This window comes from Perognathus longimembris, chromosome 18 (genome assembly GCF_023159225.1).
Source record: "Perognathus longimembris pacificus isolate PPM17 chromosome 18, ASM2315922v1, whole genome shotgun sequence".
NCBI classification, from domain to species: domain Eukaryota; kingdom Metazoa; phylum Chordata; class Mammalia; order Rodentia; family Heteromyidae; genus Perognathus; species Perognathus longimembris.
In genome coordinates, this window is record NC_063178.1 from 38895024 (window position 1) to 38907398 (window position 12375).

Consider the following 12375-nt stretch of genomic DNA (forward strand, 5'->3'; position numbering starts at 1 on the left):
GTGTAAGTGGGGGCACAGAAATGGAGGTTACAACGGTACACAAATGAAGCATTGGTACTCGCTTGACACTGTGTTGAAAAGGAAGGATAAAAATTGTGGGTGGGGCTGGGAAGGAAAACCTGGGACAGAGAGATGCATGGGGTGACATTGTCCAAAAAGAAATGTAATATTTCTATGATGTTTGTAATTGCAATTCCTCTGTACATCACCTTTACAATAATAATAAAAAAAAGAAACTGAAAGAAATAACATCTGGCTAGTAAAAATAAAATTCCTAAACATTTATTGTCAACAATCTGCCTTCTGTGCATACCCAGAGTAACAATACATTGAATCCCATGTCCCTCTGTCTCTGACATCTCTGCATGTCCCTCTTTCATACTCCACTCTCTCCACTTTTTCATTCCCTTTCCCCATCTCCTTTTCTCTCTGCTGTTCTTTTTAGCTTTTCCCCTCATTATAGTCACAGTAAAACTCCTCTCAAGAATCATCACCTAGGGGCTGGGGATATAGCCTAGTGGCAAGAGTGCCTGCCTCAGATACACGAGGCCCTAGGTTCGATTCCCCAGCACCACATATACAGAAAACGGCCAGAAGCGGCGCTGTGGCTCAAGTGGCAGAGTGATAGCCTTGAGCGGGAAGAAGCCAGGGACGTGCTCGGGCCCTGAGTCCAATGCCCAGGACTGGCCGGAAAAAAAAAAAAAGAATCATCACCTAGGATTTTATCCTCTGAGATGAAAGACCTCCTCTTCCCCTATGTGATTTCTTGAACCTATTTGGGTAATATACTGCTGCTTCCCTTCTGGGTGCCTGAATATGCTTCTGGGATGGATGTAGCTGAAGAAGAGAATTTACCAGTGTTATGTCTCATTATGTGTACACTTAGCCCTTCACCTAGGACTTAGCTCAAATATTGGACACCGAAGATTGGAATGAAGATTAAGTACATATTAAATAGAAGCAATGAAAAATTTACAAGAAAAATGTAATCAATACACCCTTATTCACTGAAGTAACATTTCCATAATATAAACAAACATAAGACTGGAAAATTACTATAGATTTAGTTCAGAAATTTTATGTAGTAATCAAATGTATGAGTTTAGTCTTAACAATGCTTACTTTGACTTCAATGTGTCTTATCCATGAAGCCATGCAGACAATTTCCGTCTGTCCTTAACAAGATGATGTAGCACTTGGGGGCAAAAATGCAGCCCAGGAGCCCTGTACTGGAGGCCAAGATGGAGAAAACCACCACAGCCACCATGACCTTGCCCTCGGCACTGTGGTAGACAGGCAGGAATGTGAGCCACACACTGCAGAACACCAGCATGCTGAAGGTCAGAAAATTGGCTTCATTGAAGGTGTCAGGCAGGTTCCTGGCCAGAAAGCGATAGTGAAGCTGGCTAGGGCCAGGGAGCCCAGGTATCCCAAGATGCAGTAGAAAGCACTGAGGGAGCCCTTGTTACACAGGATGATTATGTGTCCATGTTTAGAGTGTGTGTCTGTGTCAATGAAGGGAGGAGAGGTACCCAGCCAGAGTCCACAGAAAGTCACTTGGATCAGAGTGCAGATGGGAATGATGAAGTTAGGAGCCCTTGATACCAGCAGCCACCTCATTCTTCTCCCTGGAGAAGTGACCTTGAAGGCCAGAATCACAGTTACAGTTTTGGCCAATACAGCAGAAACAGCTACCGTAAATGCAACTCCAAATATGGTTTGCTGTAGAATGCAGGTGACTGTGTTGGGACATCCAGTAAACAGCAAGGAACAGAGGAAACAGAAGATGAGAGCCTGATTATTACCCTTGACAATGGGGGTGTTGTGATGTTTCACAAAGACCCCCAAGAACAATTGCTGTGAGTGTAGATAAACCAAGAGCCATACACGCCAAAGCCACCCCCAAGGGCTCTCCATAAGCCAGGAAACTTGCAGCTCTTAGGAGGCACTTGTTTCTCTCTGTGTTGGCATATTGGTGATCTGGACACTTTACACAATGCTCCATATCTGATGAGAAAGACAAGTTACCATTATTCCCTTTTCACTACTTACAAGGAAATTAGGAAATCCCTACCTAGAAAAAAATTCGTATACACCAAAAAGGACTAGCATAATCTTCATTTGATCAAGTTTAGCATTGTTTTTTGTAACTTCATCATGTTCCTACACTTGTTTCCAGAAGTCTAGTTTAGACTTGTTATTTGCAATGAATACTATATTCATATTGTTTTTTGGTATTCCTAATGTCCTAACAATCACTTTATACATCTCTTCATGCTTCCATAATAATATTCAGATTCTTGTGTTCAACTCAATGTTGTTATTTAAAATGACTAGAGGACCTTGAATTTTTCTGTATGTTGTGAGTAGAGCTGGTCAGGTCTGGTTCAGCGAGCTGGAGTAGCAGTAGAAGCATACTTCCTGCTCTTGCGGACGTAGCCCACAGGCACGTCTGCCCGGCTTGCCGGCCACGATCTGTCCACGCTCCCCTCACTTCACCAGGGGACCAATAGGTGCCCGCCACTAGTGCCTTACATCAACTCCCCACTAGGTGATTGGCTGGGCAGGACTCAGGAGGTGGGGGTTGCTGGGGGCTATATAATTCCTGATCTGTGCAACAATAAACGAGACCTGCTTCAAGCTTGTCCTCCCGGCATGTGTTCCTGTGCACATCGTTCACGCTTACCTCCTGCCGGAGATCTAGCCCTGCAAGTGGCGCCCAACGTGGGGCTTGAGTGTTTTTGGCAGACGGATGGTCTAGTGCAAGGTAAGCGCCTCCATGGGCAACCTTCCCCCCACAGTGCGGGATCCTCAGTCTCAAGCACTTGTTGCCCTGCTTCAGAGTAGGTGGATAAACGTATCAGAAAAAGAAGCTAGTTTGATATGGGAAATAGTAAGTGCATTGTGACCCTGGATTGACTCCAGGGCCATTTGGGATCCAGACAGCTGGACCCGTGTCCTTCAAGCAGCTCGTAAAAAAGAAGTCTGCGAAAGCACTGAGCTGCCCTTGTCTTTTTATCCTATTGTAGTAGCAATTCAAGCCTGTCTGTCGGGGTGAGAGGAGGGAGAAACTTTGCAGGCATTCAACGCCTCACTGCAGGAGGAGGCAGAACAAGTAGAAAATGGCAGAGCTGATCAAGCACTTCCGTCTTCTTGTGGCACAGCAGACAATGCCAGCAAGATGGAGGAGGATCAACAACTTCGGCCATCTTGTGACTCAGAGCACCAGCCCCCATAATTCCCCTATTTTGTTATCCAAAAAAGAGCTCAAGGGAAATGGAGACTCCTCCATGACCTACGTATCATTAATAGTCATTTGAAAAAGATGGGAACACTCCAACCTGGACTCCCACACCCTTCTGCAATACCCAAAGGCTGGCATGTTGCCATTATTGATATTAAGGACTGCTTCTTTTCTATCCCCTTACACCCTGATGATAAAGAATATTATGCCTTCTCGGTGTGGGAACCTAAATGTCAGCTACCCACTCACTGATATCAATGGAAAGTTCTCTGTCAAGGAATGAAACATAGCCCTACTCTATGTCAGATGTATGTTGCCCATGCTATCATGCCTTTACTTTCTAAGTGCTTTTGTGTCCATTATATGGATAACATTCTGTTGGCACATAAAGATGTTGCCACCATGCAAGCCTGCCTAACGCAACTCAAGAAAAACCTTGCAATGCTGGGCCTCCATATTGCCCCTGAGAAAATTCAAATGAAAGCCCCTTATGCATATCTTGGATACCATTTAGATCAAACAATTACCCCAAATTGGCCTAGTATTGTTATTAATCCCCAATATACTTTAACTGAACTACAACAATTATGTAGGCATATCAATTGGGTGCGTGACTTTATGCGTCTCCCTACCCAAAAACTTCAGCCTTTGTTTTAGTTACTTCAGGGACCCTCGGAACCAACTTCTCTTCGTGTACTTTCCCCTGATGCTATGCAAGTTCTACAACAGGTTGCTGACCGATTATGGTCGACCCCCTTAGTGTTTTTAGATGTCACTCAAGAAATCACCCTAATTATAATAAATAATAATGGCCTTAACACAACCCATTGTATATTACAATGGATACATCTAGCCACTTCCCAGTTACCAAAAATTAGCATGCCCATTACCATGCTGTGCAATTTAGCCATAAAGGGTGCAGAACGCTGCCGTCAAACTTATGGCAGATTCCCAGACCATCTTATCTGGCCCATAGGAAAGACCATCTTTAATTTCCTGACAACTGAAGAGGAATTAGCCTTATAGGTCATCCACTACTATTTTAGCATTGATAATCACATGCCCAAAAGCCCTGTGTTAAGAGATACCCAAGAGCTGCCACTTTTGTGGCGGTACCCTTCCCATCCAAAATGGAAACCCATCCCTCAGGCTGTTGTGCTTTTTACAGATGCTAGCAAAACTGTTTATGGATTTTATAATGCTGATGCTAAAAAATATGTGCTTCAACAGCATTCCCTGTCCGTTCAAACTGCTGAATTATTAGCCATATTACTTACCATTGCATCCTTTCCCAATAAACCTCTTAATATTTTTTCTGATAGTCTATATGCTGTACAAACTGTTGCCATTCTTCCTGGAGCCTTATTAAGGGATGATGGTCATGATGTAACACAAATAATGTTCAAAATTCAGACTTTTCTAGACAATCGTGCCCAACCCTGGTACATTCAACACATTAGATCTCATACTAACCTCCCTGGACTCCTAGCTGCTGGTAACGAGGCTATTAACCATGCTGTCACCCCAGCCGTGTTACTCACCAATACATCTATGGACCATGCCCGAGCATTGCATGGTCGCTTCCACTTATCAGCAACCACTATCAAACAGTTATTTCCTGATTTAATGGACCAACAATGCAAACACATGATTCAGTCCTGCTTCTCCTGTTCGCCTCTCTTACCCTTAGGACCACTACAACCCATGGGAACAAATCCGCGAGGCCTTAGGCCCAATGGCACATGGAAAATGGACATAACCCATGTTCCCCAATTTGCCAGGCAAAAATACGTCCATGTGTGCATAGATACATTCTCAGGCTTTACAACAGCCTTAGCCCTAACTGGTAAAACAAAAAAGTATGCCATCAAATCACTTTTACATGCCATTACAATTATGGGCATTCCTTGTACCCTTAAAACAGACAATGGCCCTGCTTACACATACAGACAGTTTCATGAATTTTGTGCCCTTTGGAACATTACACACCCCACAGGTATCCCATATAACCCACAATGCTAAGCTATTGTTGAACGCAGTCACAAGGAAATCAAGATCCTCCTTTTAAAAGAAAAGGGGGAAATGGAGGGGCTAGGACTCAAAGACCCCCAAACACAATTAAACTATTGTCACATGGTAAAAAAAAAATTGACATTTGCATATACCATGCATGGGTCCCCGACAGCCTTGTATTGGGGTCTCCTGAAGGCACCTACTCTGGTCCCCATGGTCAGATGGAGGGACCCCATCACAAGAAAATGGGAGGGCCCTGCTTCCCTAATGGCACAGGGGAGAGGATTTGTTTGTATCTTTCCAGACACTTCATCCCTAGGCCCAGCTATATACAACTGGTCTGAGGAGAATCCCAAACCTAAAAATCTAAAAGACTTTTATAACTCTTCAGGAGGGCGGTTGGGGGACTTAGGACCCCCCCCCCCCCATGCCAATGCCAATCATTTGTTCATCACATTCCTGCCTGGACCTATCTCCTTTTCTATTGGCCAACACTCCTCACTGCAACTGCTCTGTGTGTGACCAAACGTCAGGGATGGTAGTAGTTAGAGCCCCGTTCTTTTTTTGTCTAGGAGACAACTCTTCTGACACCTGCACCCTCAGTAATCACTGGCAACCAAATGACACATATCCCTTTGCAGACTTGGTACATGTTCCCCCATTTATTGTTTTGGCTACTAACGACTCTCAGTTTTCCCAGGTTCAACTGATTCATCCGTGCCCTAGGAGAGCAATAGGATTGATAATCACGATCGTGTTGGCAATCATCGCTTCAATGGCTTCTGCTACCACCATCGCTATATCGTTGTCCCAGAGCGTGTCCACCATGCATCAGATAAACCAGCTCATCCCTCAGCTTTCGTCCATAGAGCTGCAGCATCTGCAGGTTGAAATGATCTTAAAGGAGGCCTTCTTCTGCTCCAACAACAAATAGACTTGCTCCAAGAACAGATTACATTTTTTCTACTGCAACAAGGAGGACTGTGCAATGCTATGACTACTTCTGTCATCTTTCCACTCCCGTGCCCAATGTCACTGAACTTAGTGAATACATCCAAGGCCCTTGGTCCCTTAAGTACTTAAACTTTACCCAATGTTTGCTGCATGTTATTACCCACCTAAATCAGACCACTATACAGCTTATTCCTGCTGCCTTCTTTTTAGAAGATGTGCTTAAAAAGCTACAGCAATGGCTTTCACCATCCTCTGTGGTTATCTGGGGAGGCCTTGTGCTATTAGGGCTTATTCTTCTGGGAATTATTAAGTGCCTGCATTCCCGGCAGAAACGCCTCCAACAACGGGTCACCATATGATGGTCCTTTTAAAAGAAAAGGAGGAATTTGTGGGTAGAGTTGGTCAGGTCTGGTTGAGCAAGCTGGAGTAGCAGTAGAAGCACACTTCCTGCTCTTGGGGACATAGCCCACAGGCACGTCTGCCTGGCTTGCTAGCCACGATTTGCCCACGCTCCCCACACTCCCCCGGGGGACCAATAGGTGCTCACCATTAGTGCCTTACATCAACTCCCCACTAGGTGATTGGCTGGGTAGGACTCAGGAGGTGGGGGTTGCTGGGGGCTATATAATTCCTGATCTGCCCAACAATAAATGAGACCTGCTTCAAGCTTGTCCTCCCGGTGTGTGTTCCTGTGCCATCGTTCACGTTTACTTCCTGCTGGAGATCTAGCCCTGCAGTATGTCTTTGTGCAATGTAGCTAGGAGCACTGTGGTCTTTCCTTGTAATTGTGATCAGTTCTTCTCCTACTCACCTGTAAAGCACAAGGGAACAGAGAATATAATCATTCTTTGAAGTTACAGAGTCATGCCATGCACAACACGTGTACCAAACCAGAGCACTTACTCTGTTTCAAAAACAGTTCTGGGCACTAGGAAATACAAATTTGTGTTATCTTTATAATGTAAAAGCAAATTTGAGAAAGTTGTAGACCACATTCTTAAAAGGATTTTGCACCTCATATGATACAATATACTAGAAAAAGTAATTCCTACACAATTCATAGCACATGATTTCTTTTAGTTTAGTTTTTTTTTTTTTAGGAAGTAGCATCATCCATTGTTGCAATTAAATTACTACTAAGTGAATGAAGGAGGACTTTGACTGCAACCCCAATACACAACTTTTGTAGAGCTTTGCATAGTTTGTGGGGCACTAGGAGAGAACGAAGTATTTCTCCCTCCACTGTGAACTTACCTATCCCATTGGCCAGCTCATTCTCTGTGCAAGGAGAGCAATCAAAGCAGCAGGCAGCCTTTCCCTCCTGAGGAGATTTCCTGAATCCAAGACCACAGCTCTCACTGCAGACAGAATGAACAGGCTGAGGAAAATCAGACATGTGTCAGAAACTGTTTACATTTTCCTAACATTCCAAAAGTTCCATTATTTGAACAACTTAGATTCACAAAAGGATTATATGCTACCTCATTCAATGATTACTCTCATGAAAGATACCTAAGTAACAGCTCAACTAATCATTAAATGAAACAACCAGAGAACAGAACCAAATAAACCTTTCAAACACACGAAGCCATTCCTTAGATACTTTATCGGTGTTAGAATCCTGCTAAGAAATGTGCAATTTGTATTTTATGACAATGTTCAAAATTAACATTTAGAAACAAGCTGAATTTTGCTTGGATGATGCTGATCCTGGAGCTTGAACTCAGTGTCTTGAGTTGCTTTTATTCAAGATGAGTAATGGACCGCTTGATCCACAGCTCCAGCTTAGTTTTTGTTAGTTTAATGACATAGAGTCTCACAGATTTCTTGCCTGGTAGGGCTCTAAAATGAGCTTTAATCTGAGAACTGAGGATGTCAATCTCCCAAGGAGATAGGATGAGAAGCATCAGCCAGCACCCAGGATCTCTTTTGCAGTGGTTAAATGAAGAAAACAATCTCACAGGAGTTCCTGCTTGGCCTGACTTCAAATCAGGATATTCATAACTGAGTAGCTAGTGTTACAGGAGACAGTTGCTGGCATTCAATCAGGTATACATTTTAACTGTGAATTTTTCTTACGTATTTGTTCTTAAAATCATTAAAATTAAATCCAACTCACCTCTGTAGTTCCTATGGCACACTCTACCATATCTTCAGATAAAGACAGTTGATCATGTAGAGCAAATGGAGAAAACTTTCCTATTTTCATCTCAAGATCAAGACCTTCTGGAAAATTCCAAATGTTCCCAATGTCATACTCTGCCTCCAATTTGCTTCTGTCATCTAAAATCACCTGATCTCCAGCAGGATTCTGAAATTGGGTGTTCTTCAGAAAAGGGTGCAGCTACAAGAGATACATCATCTTATGGTGAAGTACATCGCAGTGGTTAGACAGAAATTAAGAAAATTAGAATTAAGAATTAAGAAAAGCTCCTGAATGTCTTTAATCTCTGATTCAAATTCAAGAAAAGCACAGACACTTGATGAACCACTCCAGAAGAAAATCTTTGTAGGAATAAAAATAATTTTCCTGAATGCTGGTCACTCAGCAAAATGCTAGAAGTCCTCTTTTCAAGAGAAACCTATTTCATTTAAATAATCATAAATGCAGAAATTCTCAGATGTCTAGTTAGAGTTTTCCACATGAATGAATTCTATTAGTGCCTATAGTTATAGTTTGATCTTGTACAAGTTTTAGTATCTAAAGGAGAATGAAACTAGGTCACTTCTTAAAAATAAAAATACTTTTGCTCAGCAGGTCATGCTTAGAAACTCATATGGAAAAGGTGCTAATAACTTACGAAACATCTGTGTGAATGTTCAGGTTATTAATAAGTAGAAGAATGTATGGAAATGCGGAATTAATTTATTGCTTGTTACTGGCCTGCTTTCCTTAAGAGCACAGGAACACATCTCTAGAAAACCTCACAGACATTTACAGAACTATAATTACTTTAATTTGGGGAACATAACTAAAATATTTAATTTCAAGTGGTAATAAAATGCTGTACAAATTGACTGTTCTGACAGTGTGTGCCATCAGAAACAGAAGGCCTTACCTGTGCGGTGGAATGGACACTCCATTTCCTGTTTCCCATTGTTGTACTTCTGACTGATAAAGAAGCATCTCATGGAGAGCATGGGCCACAGCATACACAGTGTTGTACACATTGTAACTGTCTCCAGACATAGTTATGTCAAAATGTGCCGAGGCAACCAATCCAAGGAGGCCTCATGAGGACAGTTCTCCCATGTTACACAGTCAGACTCAGAATCTGAGCAATTAAAAGACAGAAACCACAACCGAGCAAGGAAAAAGTCTTCTGGGTATGTGGAAGGGTTAGCTGCCTTGACAAAATCTGTAAATCCAGAAATAGCTGGGTGACGTTGTGAGAAAATGAGTGGTACATGGGATGAGCCAAGCATGAAATATCTCTTTCTGATGGTTAAATCCCAATGTGAATTCAGGATACAAACTTTGCTTTTTATTAATAGTTGCTCAACACACCTCATTAAATCTAGTAGAGATTCATCATCACCGAATATGAGAACAACATTTGCTGAGGATTTATTAATCTGGTTATAAAGGGACATGACCTTGAGTATGTATGATACACCATGGGTTGGAATAGCTAGCTCAAAGGCTATACAAACTCTGTTCTTGGCCATTTCTTTTTTCAATGCACAAACCTTTCTCATCTTCTATGGTAAACAGATCCACCCAGTTCCAGTTGAAGTGAATCAGTAAGGAGACCATGGCACTAGCTATTGATGAGTCTTTCTGGGCCATCTGATACAGAGCAGGGAACTTGTAATGGTCTCTCAGGCCTTAATTAAGAGGCCCAAAGGTAAGCTGAAAAAATCAAAATTGGACAGCCCATGAATGAGAATATTACCATCTATCACAATCACTATCATTAAGTATATTAAGTAAACCAGTTAAATTAAAGGAAAGTCATTTTCTCATTTAAACATTTTCATTGGTTTTAATAGTTGTGAAATGTACTCATACAATGCCTTTGATCTCTGTCATTATTTCTATCTATAACTCCTATCTCTAGCAACCACATTCATTCCAACTTTCCTAAGTCCGTTTTTACATAGGTATATTGACTATTATCTTGTATTTTCCCACCCATCTACTTCTATTCCCCATTCTTCTGCTCTTTTTCAGATACCTTTAATATCTATCACCCTCAGACAGGATAGGCTTCAGCTTTCTACTGTTCTTTTATTTTTATACTGTCAGTTATTTGGTCAGACAATACATCATGGACTTAAATTCCTATATGTAGCATAAACTAGCCAGATGGTTCATGCACATACACAAAAGGCTTTGTATGTATTTCATGCTTATTTCATAATTCATGGTCATGTTTTAGATATAACTTTCATATAGGAGAGAACACATGTCTTCTTTCTTTCTGACTTCATTCAACATAATAACTTGCACGAGTGTGTGTTTGTGCATGTGCAAGCTAGCCAGTTGAGCGCAATGAACTCAGGGCTTCATGCATTAACTTAACTTTTTCCTCTCAAGGCTAGCACTCTGCCAATGGAACCACACATTTGCTGACTGCTTTGGGCTGACTAAATGGAGATAAACATTTCTTGAGTTATTGGGATTAGAGGCATGAACTACCAGCACACTGGTCATCATATCTCCACACTTTAAAATCATTTCCTATTTCTTGCTTTAAAAAAGAATCACTTAGGGATTTTTTGCTCTAACTTTTCTATCCTCTTTTCTACACATGGGACTATAAATATCCAATCATTTTGAACTCTATTTTTTTGGATATCACAAAATTCAATATGCTCATAAATCTAGTATCTTCCTATCATTCTTTTCTCTCATGTGAAATGGCACTAAATTAGACATTTATTTAATATCCGCTCACTTTCCCACCCTCACCTGTGGGAAACTGTAGAGGCCTAGCAACATTCCAATCTGGGCAGATGTTAATCCTGATGGTCCTGTCAGCACTGCTATGAACTTGCTCTCTTTCATACAGGAGTAGTTTGGACTCTTGTACTTCCCAAAGAGGCAAATGGAGGGATTTTTAAATGCTAGCCAATGTCCAAATTGCACATCATAGATATCAAATCCCAGAGTCAAGTTGTGTAAAAGATGAGAATTTGTTTTGATTCCTTCAATAGCAAAAGCCAAAGCTAAAACAAACTGGTAGTTTTTTTAAGTTGAACCTAAATAATGAGCATAGAAATTTAGGAGGAGTAATTAAAAACCTATGACTTTGATGGATTGAATACTTGCTTATTTTTTTTGCCAGGGAATAGGTTAAAACATTGTAGTTATTGTACATGAGGTAATACTTGGATTGTGGACCATATATGACATGAAATAATGATTTAGTAACTTCTTGTCCACAGTGAGAGAGACAGAGAGACAAAGAGAGAGAGAGAGAGAGAGAGAGAGAGAGAGAGAGAGAGAGAGCGAGAGAGAGAGAGAGTGTCTGTGAGTATATGTGTGTGTCTTGGGGTTTGAAAACAAAGCCTGGACACTCTAATAGTACTTTTTGGCTCAAGGATAGCACTCTGCTACTTGAGCCAAAGCCCCACTTCCAGCTTTTGGCTGGGTAATTGGCGATCAAGGAAGTTTCTGTCCAGGTTGGCTTCAACCCACAACACTCAGATATCAGCCTTTTGCTTAGATCAGATTAAAATCAGGAGCCACCAGACTACAATAAGAATTTTAATAAATTTCCTCGAAATATATGTCACAAAAGAAAAATATTTCAGACCACTGGCCAGTTGGGAAGGAAAGGTTTCTTTAACCTTTGGTACAGAATTCATGCCACTGACACAGGTTGTCTCTAATAACATCACTTCATTATCAACCATGATAGCTGGGAAGCAAGAGATACAGGGATGTTTGAATAAAGTGAAGAACTTACAGTCCTGGAAAGGAGAAGCTACACTGCATGAAACAAGAGTCTTCTACTGATAGGGAGAAAGTTACCCAGGAGTACTTGTAAAATAGAATAATGAAACTGAGCTGTTTCTGGAACATTAGGAATGGGAGGTCAGGGTAGAGAAGAGAGAGGATATTGCTTTGCACACACAAGTTTCCTCAGCCACTGCCAATCTTGAAAACAAAACAACAAATGAAATAGAATGATAAGTTACTTACGGCTTACTGTCTT

General features: G+C 41.5%; 1 pseudogene; it reads right to left on the reverse strand.

Moving 5' to 3' along the window:
- Positions 1 to 1129: 1129 nt before the first annotated feature.
- The window catches only part of LOC125366962, a 12696-nt pseudogene continuing 1450 nt past the window's right edge, over positions 1130 to 12375 (reverse strand).